Here is an 11263-nt window from a genome sequence, read left to right on the forward strand (position 1 = left end):
CCATATTAACTTTACTAAGTAAAGTCTTTGCAAAACACACATCATAGAATCATTTAGGTTAGAAAAGACTTTCACGAACATTGAGTCCAAACATCAGCCAGATCTACTGTATCCCATCACTAGAGCTCAAGTCTAAATATCTCCAGAGATGGGATACCATCACCTCCCTGGGCAGCCTATTCCAACGCCTAATAACCCTTTCCATGAAGAGGTTCTCATAGATGAATGATCTACACTTCCCCAGTACAATTTCTGTCTGTTTATCACTCATCACATGGGAAAAGAGACCTACGCTCTCCTTGTTGCAATCTCCTTTCAGATGGTGGTAGAGAGCAATGCCCCCTCAATTTCCTCTTCTCCTGACTAAGTTGTCCCAGTTCCCTCAGCTGCTCCACATAAGTCTTGTTCTCTAGTCCCTTCACCTTCCAGTCTTTCCACACCTTTTAACAATGACCACCTCCCTAGAATGAGATGTATTTATTAAGGTAGGGTTAATGTGGCTTTCACAGATGACAGTGTGCCTGTCTACACCAGAGTAACTGAGACAATGCCATATTTCAGAAGAGTGCTTTGCCTGCACATGTTTGAAGATCGAGAACTTGTGTGAAGGAAAAAAAGTTGCACAAGTTTTCCAAACTGTGTGGTTTTACATGAAGTGTTCAAAGATGCACTTAATATATGGTGTAATGATGAACACTCATCCAAGCTATTCAGAGGAACTGCCTGAACTGGAAAAAGAGCAACGAAGGCTGCAGCAGCATCAGTTAAGTGCTAAAGTAAGTGATACATAAATACACAAATAAAATGCAAATGAAAAATGTACAGCAATTAATAGCTTTTTTTTTTGTTACTGTTGACTACTGGAGTCTAATCAGCTATGACAGAAGTTTCAGTAATCTTTGAGCAGTCCAGCCCTTCAACATAGCAAAACAGGAATAATTTTCTGTTAGGAAAGTTATAACTTCCTTACTACCAGCATAGCCTTAAGCACTATAAAAAGAAGCAAACAAAATCAGAAAGGAAATTGAGAGATGAAGACATTTCTAAATGCAAGGTGAATGTGTGCATATTGTATTTGTGTTTTAAACCACTCCAAATTCATTACACATTTTTTGTCCTTCTAAGTTCTGAACTTAGACAGAGATCAGTCCACAAACAACTGCCAACACCCCAAGAGCCATTTCTTGCTTGCAGAGCTTGTTATGCATTTCCTCTGTTCTCCCCTACTCTTTTCTATCCAGCTGTTGTGTCTTGTTCTAGCTTTTTGGCAATTACCCATCTCTCTAAGCAGTCCTTTCTTTCATTGCACTTTTGCTTTAGTTCTGATCCTTCAACAAGATGAGAATGAACTGCAACCAACAGAAAAAAGATCTTGATAGCATTCTGTAGGGCAATCCAGCTACGTGCTGCTCCTTCTCAAAAATTTTTGGCATGTTTTCATGCTCTTACACAGTGAAGATTCATTCACACAAGGGCTAACTACTCCGATGCCCTACCAACTCACTGTCTCTCCCAGCCCTCGAGAAATCTGTTTGACCCCTTTCTGTTCAGAAAGACTCAATTGCTTCCTGGCACAGCCCAGGGAATAAAACTTACATGCCCTAGCCAAGTCTGCACATTCCCTTACAGAGAAGTTTCTTGGCATATTCTTTTCTCCACATTCACTATATCACATATTCTTCTTCCTCTCCCACAGTTCAACATTTAAAAGGATAAATGTATTATTCTCAAGGCTGGAATTACAAACTTCTGTTAAACATGTATGCTGCTAATTAAAAGCATGGAAATTCAATGCGTTAATCAGCTACTTTGTGACAGCAGAAAGAAAAGGTGAAGTGGAAGCATGCATTACTGAGTGGTCTACGAAGCAGAATTACCCAGTGGTTCAGCTGGAAAGACAGATAAGAACGAACATCCTGTCTGAGTTCACTTTACGTTCACATTGAGATGGGGCTCCATAGTGTTCTCCCAGTGAAATAAAATCTAAATGGCTGGATTTCCATCCAGCTTGTCTGTTCAGGTGAAATAAATTTAGAAGACAATTTCCTAGCTCATGTGAAAAAAAGCACTTAAAGACAGGTCAGCCTTTCCTCCCACATCTCAGAAAACATACTGCAAATTTAGCTTGCAGAACACTGGTAGCACTGTAGGAAAAGATTGCTGATCACGATGCAAATTTTGCTAACAGTTTAGTGAGTTATCTTCATGCACATTGAAATCCTATTTTTCTTGTTGGCTTATGCTGGACTCCAGCTGCAGGGTCATGAATGTATTCTTGCCTACTTTTCTCCTAAATATTTAATAAAACATTACTCAAAATGAGAATACCTGAAAGCACATTTATATCACTTTACATTTGAAACTGCATTCAGTATTTTAAAAGTCTATTTGCTGGGAAGTACAATGAGGAAATATACCATACATCAAGTTATAGCTCATAAAGTAGCAAATGCTAAATTGTTCTATACGTAAGATCACTTCGTGTATCTGCCAAGAGAGCAATATTCTTGTTTCATCAGTAGAAGTATATGGACCCTAACACAAGTGCAGATTTACCCTTAGAAATGAGCCAGAGGCAGGTTCAAGCAGTTTCTATGTGAATCAAAATCATTTTAACAGACAAATTGGTGAAATAACTTACCTTTCCTTGAAATACATGATGTACAGTACAGGAACAACATATTCATTATTTGTGCTCCTTCCTTTTTATTATATAAGAGGGCCTGTATATTGAGTTCATTTGAGGACAAATGGAGTGGCAGACATTACTTCATAGTTAAATGGGACGGTTCCACTGTTGTTGAACAGGAAAAATGTACAATTGGAGTTCACATAATACAATCAGTTTGCAATTTTGCAGTGCTCTGGAATGAAACAGTTTTATGTTCTCTAGTGTTGGGGCAATGCTTACATACCATATTCACAGTACTCTTAAAAAAGCACAATCCCAATTCTATAATTATATAACTTTGTTAAAAGTCCATCTGGCAGTAGCCCAGGAAGAAATACAACCAAATTAAAAAAACTGATGCAAAGGAGATAACATCTTTTTTTCAATCTTTTTGAGATTCAGATGTCATTAGGACAATCAGAGAAAAATCAGAAAATCAAGGAGAAGAGTTCGTAGGTTTTTTTGTTTGTTTTGAGGTGGGGGGCTTGTTTGTTTGTTTGTTTTTTCCTGGATTTGGATGCATCTCTAGAAATTATCTGCATTCACGTCAACTATGTTGTTCTTATTGTCAGGGGAAAACTAGTAGCCAAGTGCAAACTGACTATTCCATTGCAAAATCTGGTTCAAACCACAGGCACCTCTACTGTAATAGATGATTTCAAAAGGCATGTCACCACTTTGAATAGTGACAAATTTACAGCTTCAAATACAACTGATCTTTAAGTATTTTGATAATCAGGATTGAATTGTGAAGCCTTTGCCTTCTAACCATCTAAACTTGATTCATCTTCAGCCAAGTTCTAAACCCTACTCCATCTTCCTTTCTATTAAAACTCAAATGACGAGACCTGTAGTGAAATGCTGTCTTGGTAGGCCTATTTTTTTTTTTTTTTTAAATTCCTGCTAGTATTAGAAATATCTACACATGCATGTTTAATCCATTAAATCCTAAGTTTCTCCTTAAGTTCTCACTGCTAAGGCAGAAGGGAGGTGCAATAAACAATGAACCACAGAGATCAGAATCTAAATCAATAAGACTTTCCTATCCTGAGGGAAGACTTAATCACCATAATAGAGAGCATTTTTCCCCCCTCTATGAAGGAATCTGAAAGAGTTGGGCTTGTTCCCAAACTCAGAAAATGGCAAACTTCAGTAAAACAATGGACAAACCAACTCTTATTGTGATTCAGCTTTACAATGCAAAAGGTATTAATTTAGAGCATACTGACAGTAAACACCACTCCCATCAACATTTTCACAGTTGTCATCATAAGAATAGTAGAACCAGAGTCCCATTAAACAGAAAGAAATGAAGCAGTTAACACCTCTCAATAAGGAGTTGTATTTCAGAATCAAACACCCCTAGGCTTTGAGCTGAAATTGCCCACATTTGTTGTCTCCCAGGACATAGTCCAATAACCATTTATTCAGCCTCTATCGGAAATGAGTAGCAGTTGTAATAACGCAATAACTAACGCCCAACTTATTATCTGTGGGAGGAAAGCTTGGTTTTATTCTGCATAGCCATAGTTTTTTTCCACTGATATTCCTAAAACTTCATAGAGACATTTTAAATTACTATCACGAAAATTTCTGCGCTAGTTAATGCACTCCAAAGACTGTATATATCTTTGCATTCATGTACTGGACTCCACTCACACTAGTCATAGGAGGGGAAGAAAAAAATAAACTTCTTTCTACAGACACCTATCAAAACATGCAATATAAATAATAAATATGGACTATACCATAAAGAAAAGCAACTCATTTAGAGCACTGTTCCACAAGCATTCCAAATCATACTGATTAGGAGCTTCACTGGGTCTCAGTACTCTAACATTCCATCCAGTCTGATGATCTTCCTCAAGTACAAAATCTGTCTCAGAGGACCTGAAAAGTTCCCCAGATACAGTCTGTCAAAACAGATGTAGTTACATCATGCCCATAAGAGGAGTAAAAGCGTGACTGGATTTGCAAAAGTCAGAAAGTGTTTTTCATCCTCAATAAAAAGTTTCCCTACACCTAACTAGCTCCAGTATGTTTTTGTTAGACACCACCCCCTGTATCAGTGTCCTTTTATGGTAACCATACAGGGAAAATATACTCCACCTGCACAGAAGCTGAGCATCAAGAATTCCAGCCATATGGAAATCGCTAGGCTAAAATCTAAAGCCACCATAGAGGCTCCTCTTGCCATCAACATACAAGTTCATATGCAAGTCTTCTGATTACCCACAAAAAAGACTTGCATAATTTTCGACACGCAAAAAGAAAGGGTGTCTCTGCTTTGATCCCAGCAGAACCTCTATGCACAGCTTATGTACTAGATGATCAGCTTGAAAGTCTGAGTGTCTTCAATAAGGCCATAAAATAAGCAATGATTGTCATCCTTATGATAATGACTAACAATGATTAAAAAAAAAATTGGTGGAGTGCTTATTACAAGCCTTCTCCACCCACAGTGACCTGTAGACCCGAACTTTTTAAAGGGCTGCTTCATAAGAGAAAGGTTAAGCCTCACCGAACACATCGGGGTCAAAAGTCAACACTCTAGAATGATCTTTAAGATTAAAACAGCAGACAGACAAGAGTACAGACAACAGCAGACAAGAGATTGACACTCAGGTTTTTTATTGATTTCGCTGCCATCACACCTTTGCATTAATCACTTTTTCCAACAGCTTTGTTGGAACCTGCAACGTAAAAGCACTCAAAGCATCGTTCAACCATCTGAGAAGTTAGTATGCTCTACTACTAATATTTACCTTTCAAATTCACCTAGATATACAAAAATAAAATTTAATCGCTGTTTACTTCTCACAAGGAGATAGCATTCCCTGGTAAATAATGACAGCATTGTCCTTAGAGACCACTGCATTTCTGTGGTGCAGCCAGCTACCAGCAGCAAGATGGGGGCAAATAAAGAGAAGAAGGAATTATTGTACAAAAAAAAAATTTTCTTACACAATATACAAGCCTATCTCAATACCTAATGTCAGTGGATTCACCTCAGTGATTTCTTAAACACATAACTACACAAAACAGCTTCCCTCCTGTTTAGAACAGCTCCTAATAAGGCATAGTTTAGCCAAGCCTCCAGTATTTTTTTCCACCACAAACGGCGACTTTTATTTTTTACAGCCAGAAAAAGATGTGCATTATCATACTAGAAACTACTCTGGATTTACTAGAGTGCCATATCAAAAGTAGACTCAAATAGTCAGTAACTAGGCTACACAAACATACCTAAGTAAACATAATAAATAAATAAACTGCTCTGCGGGATCTGAGTAGCAAGTCTAGCCAAGGAGATTCCTGCTGGATTAGGAAGATTCCCTATACAGAGGTTTATCCATCCATTTTGACGCAGCTGCTAACAATACAATACACTATTTTGTAATAAACCTGGTCTCTAACATACAGGCTGCATCAGAAGGAACTGCATGATTCTGAGGCAATCCTACTACCAACTCTTTAGCCCATCCCATTGCTGAAGGTGACACTTTACAGTAGCTCTAACCAAATGGAACTTGTGCCCATCTCTCAGCAACCCAATTCACAGCCTGATTTCTGCATCCTAAACCCAGGCTCTGGAGCAGCTGATGTTTGGCACAGACTAATAATTTGCAGGTAAGGCAAGATTCCACTACAATCACTGTAGAGCGCAATTTGATTACAGAATAAATCTAGAGGTTCAGAGAGTCCTCACAACTGCATACTCAGAACAAAAACAGTCTACTACCAGATTGAACTCAAAATGGGAATAACAAGATCACCACAACAATAAATCAATAGCAAAGGAGAAGAAAACACTAAGGCACCAATTGTAAAGTGCATTGTGCATAGGAACAATGTTTACAAACACAGTATTAAACACAAGGACATCCCAGTAGCAACTCCCTACAGACAGAAGCTTTAACTTGAGTTTACGGTCTAACAGTCTCACAGGAAGTCATAACAATGACTTTAACTCATACTTCCACGTTTCATGAAGTTTTACAGGAACTTTGGGATTTCAGGTTGTCCCTATTAAAAATAAATATAGATATTTACAACAGTTTAAAAAAAGTCCACTTCAGATACTTTTAGCGGGGTATTACCAATCTGGCGTCTTCATATAAGTTCAAAACACACTACGTAGTTCTGTAAAATACTCCAGCTCCTGTCTTACTAAAAGAAGCTTAATTTTAAGCAATTTTAAACCAATTGTAGTTCATTTTTCCTGAACCCATAGAACACACACAAACACATACAGCACTCTTAATATATAGAAATGAGCATGCTTAGATAGGTACCTCCAATTAAACACAGCTGTATTTAATTGATCAATCCCTTTGGTAAGCATTTAATGAAAACACCTGTCTTGGGGAGGTGTTTACTCCTACCAGGCATCAAAGCAATGCTATTCTTTTTCATAAGAGATGAGCTTATAAAGCTAGATTAGCAGATATAATCTATGCTAAATTGCTCAACTAGAGCAAACAAAAGAAGGTATTTATTGACAGCTGTGGTGATGTTGCTGCTGTAGATTCACCTGAAAAGAGGAGGCTCCTGTGAATAGGGAATGCAATCCTAACTGTAGTGAGTATATGCTTTGTTATCTTTGAGGTTCATTTCCAAACAGATTTAAGAGAAGACCTCTCTCTAAGGAAAAATGTATTGTGATGCCTGCTGTAAAAGCTGCTTTTGCAGAAGCGCAATCTAAAAATGCATTTTGTATTTGAAAGTTAGTTCTCTGTGTTCAGCACTTTCTAGAAGAGGTGTGTATCTGATCTGGTAAGCTTTTTACCATTTATAGGTGTTTTAAGATCACCGCTAGCATTTTCCTAACTGCTAGATTGTTAGAAAGACAATATTTTCTGTTTATAGGAAGTTATCTTGGTACTCCTCTTACAGCTAACCATGGAGTGGCACAAAAGCTTAGACGAATGTTCCTTTCTGTTGCATCTTTGAAGATTAATCACCACCACAAATGAGAACTAATGCAGTGAGTACTTACCCTTTTCCTATACCAAACCCTCATATATATTCAAATACACATCTGATTTTATTCTAGGTGTCAGAAAGGTGCTAATCTGTCTGGCTGTTGGAGTAACCGTGCCAGACTCAAAGCTACAGTTACTGTTAAGTTCTGCTGATGTGATGCCTGGACCCAGAGCTGCAGGCATCCTTTCACTGGGCTATAATGCTGCTGAATGAGGATTTACTGTTCTGAAAAGCCACACAATGTGGCACTGGAGGGGCACCCTCTAAATAAACTGTTCACTCCTGAACTTCAGGTTTTTTGTGCTGGCTTAACAATTGTATACCAAATAGATGCTATAACTCCAACAGAACAAGTAATCATCTGAAATGGTAACCAAGGGCACTACTTTCCTTAATATCATTAATTTGAAGTGCTGTTTGCAGAGGTGAGGGGAAAAAAAAAAGCATATATTTCTCTTTTGACTAAATGTTAAGTAAAGGACTGAAAGTTCTATCAAAGCAAATACTTCAATTTTATTAACCATAATAAAAGAGAGTGGAAAAAAGTTATATAAAACTTGCTAGAACATAGTTATTGAACACTGCAGTTTCTAATCTGGGCGATAAATGTAGGTCAAGGGAACTGGAAAATCTAATTACTCTGTAAATTTTTAAACCTGTTTCTTTCAAGGAAAAGAAGATAGTTCCCTTGCATTTATGCGTATTTCACTCCACATGTAACTACAGCTAGCTGGGGAGTTACTTCTGTCTGAACACAAAAAGGTTTTTGAACTTTCTTTAACAGTGTCTTTATGTCTTGCATGGTTTTCTCAGCTTTGGCTCGTGCTTGTTCTCAAGGTAACATTGGTTATTCCACAGCCAGCATTACTGTTCTGTAAATACCAGAGGCACCCTTCACGTTTAAAAGAAAAAATAAATAAGAAGCCATCTCTAAATAAAACTGACCTTTGGTACACCACTGTAGCAGTTCCTCTAGGTAACATCCCATACAACTGTAATGTGATACCTAGTGTTCATACAGCGCGTTAACTAAGTATGAGGCAATGCATCATTACAGAGCTCCCGCTAATATGAATGTGACAGCATTGTAAATGTTAATTATTTACTGATGGTTTAACTGTTTCACAGATCGTTGTTGCTGACTCCTGTGTCTAAACAGACTATTACTTATAGGAGGACCAAATACTTTAAAAAACATACAAAAAATGTGAGGACTCGCACCATTTGAAGATTCCAAAATCAAGGTCTATTGATTTTTTTTGGAATCATACAAACCTAGAAAGGTACCATTTCAGGCATTTATTTCCCAGCCCAATTAACCCTTTTAAAAGAATAAAGGGGGGGAAAAAAGGAACTCCTTAAGCAATCCTCCAAGATCCAATCACCAGAATGCCCTGAGACTTCAAGTCTCAAGTCATGTATTCTCTTTGCTTCTACTCACAAAGGATTGTGGGGTTTTTGTATTGTTTTTCTATTTGTTTGCTTGGTTTTACCCATTATGTAAAACAAAAGCCTAATTACACATAGGCAGAAGTTGGTGCTTCTAGAAAAACAGAGAGCCCCCCAAAATCATGGAACACTGTCACTGGAACATGGAGCTGTCACTGTATTTGAAGATACGCAGATGAGAAGAGGTAACTGCAGCCAGCTGACATCTTGTATTGACCAGCCCTTCGTGCAGAGTTCTCTTTGATTCCTGCCTCTGTGATACATGATGAAGAACCATGGCGTTTCACAACAGAAGGAGGACTTGTATGTTGTGCTCTGATTTGGCAATCAACACTTTGTTTGTTTTTGGGGGGTGGGGGAGTGAGCTGTACAAAAGCAGAAAACCTGGCCTCAGCTCATCTGATCTTTGGACGCTGCTCTCGTTATGCATAAATCCTGCTTTTGACCTTCCTCCAACTGTGCTGGCAGGTAAAGACTCTCAGATTTAAAAAAAAAAAAAACCAAAAAAAAAACTCGAGAAGAGTCACAGCAGGGACTGAAACTATATTTGATGTAAAAGGTAAGCTCCAAACAGCAGCTCAGAGAACACCCCCAAATTGAGATGAGTTTTGTGACAGTGGTCTACAATAAAAAGCAGACAAATATATTTTTTTAATGATGTTATTTTTAATCTCTGCCATTTATGTGGATGTAGGTGGCAAGGTTAAATCTAAAAAACAGTGGTACAAAGACTAACTGCAGTATTAATTTAATTGCGCTGTACCGTGCCTTGTTTTCTACATTACAGGCAAGTTCACAAATACAAGCATTACATACGTGCTTTCTGTCTCTTCCTTAGCATTCTTGGAGGTTTCCTTTCAACCCTTTAACCTTTGAACTACTAATTTGCGATACTAATGGGGTACTGGTCCTTCCCTTGCAAAAATACATAAATAATTCTGATTAGAGAACCATTAAATCATTACTAAGACTGTACACGGCCTGAGGTGTGACTGATGACACACAACAATGAGACCTGGATCTGCTCTGAATGAGAAGGGAAAGAAAACCTCTAACCTTCTAGGCTAATTGCTAGGTGCTTTTTAGAATAAAACGTATTCATACAAGTAAAATAATGTGTAAAAAGCAAATTAAATTTGTTGTTTCTTAACCTTTGGGCATTTGACTTTACAGCTTATAACTTATAAAATAATTCAATATAATTTTGTTTTCCCACCTTTATATTCCATATTATTTTCAATTGTGACGTTGCATAGAACCATCACGTTCAGTTTAAGCTCTGAAGAACAGTAGGTCCAAGTGTTGATGAGAACCAGAAGGGACAGCAGTGAGGTACAGTCGTGCCTCAAAATGGACACGGGTCCCACCTGTCGCAGGTCAGCAAGAGCGTAAAGTAACGATAACCTTAAGATGAAAAAGCATTTGGATTCTGGGGCAACAAAGCAGGTAGGATGGAGACATTGGTCCGATCTGCAAGCGCCAAGGTTTTTCTGCATATTCTGAACGTCGAGTAAGATTCAGGTTAAGGAAAATGCTTATGGAGCAGCTCGGTTGGGTGACTGCCACAAGCAGAGGCACTCGTTGCCTTCTGCCTGCCGGTGCAGCTGGGAGCTCTGCTCAGCGCTACCAGGGCGCTGCAGGAAGGCGCCTGTCCCCGCTCTGCTTCTGGGCTGGGTTTTTGCAGGATCCCACGGTCACACCGAAAGCAGCAGGGCCTGAGGGGAGGTGCGGGTGGGATATCAGGAAAAATTTCTCAGAGTTTAGCTGCGCTGACATGGGCTGCGTAGGGAGGGGGTGGAGTCAGCTGTCCCTGGAGGTGTCCGATCAACTCGTGGATGCGGCGCTGAGGGCCGCGGTCAGCGGGCGCGGTGGGGATGGGCTGACAAAAAGATTAGCGGCCGTTTCCAGTCCTAATGATTCTAAGACTAGATCGTAAAGAAGGCGTGCGGGCAGCAGACCAAAAGGCTGGGCCTTCTGTCTACTTCAGCTCCTGAAGCGCTATCTTCACACACACAGTCTCACGCTGGCTGCCTGCCGTGCCGGCCCGCAGGTGCACCCCGCAGGGACAACACAGCACAACCTCAACGCGAGGGCGCGGAGTCGCTCCCTCCCGGCAGCCCCACATCCCAGCGGGGCTCCAACCGGACAACCCAACCC

At 39.3% G+C, this 11263-nt stretch overlaps 2 long non-coding RNA genes across 2 annotated transcripts in view; one reads left to right on the forward strand and one right to left on the reverse strand.

Annotated features, from left to right (window-relative positions):
• LOC116233247 (uncharacterized) overlaps positions 1–6888 on the reverse strand; it is a 41957-nt gene extending 35069 nt beyond the window's left edge. Inside the window, exon 1 of the long non-coding RNA XR_004167940.2 lies at positions 6772–6888. This is a non-coding gene — a long non-coding RNA (uncharacterized LOC116233247). The remainder of the gene's footprint in view (positions 1–6771) is intronic.
• A 182-nt stretch (positions 6889–7070) lies between these two features.
• LOC116233506 (uncharacterized) lies at positions 7071–9176 on the forward strand. Its single transcript, XR_004167973.2, has 3 exons — positions 7071–7252; positions 7568–7658; positions 7728–9176. It is a non-coding gene; the product is annotated as an uncharacterized LOC116233506 (long non-coding RNA).
• Positions 9177–11263: the final 2087 nt, after the last annotated feature.

The sequence above is a fragment of the Phasianus colchicus genome, chromosome 1 (genome assembly GCF_987193195.1).
Source record: "Phasianus colchicus chromosome 1, bPhaCol1.hap1.1, whole genome shotgun sequence".
Classification (NCBI taxonomy): Eukaryota; Metazoa; Chordata; class Aves; order Galliformes; family Phasianidae; genus Phasianus; species Phasianus colchicus.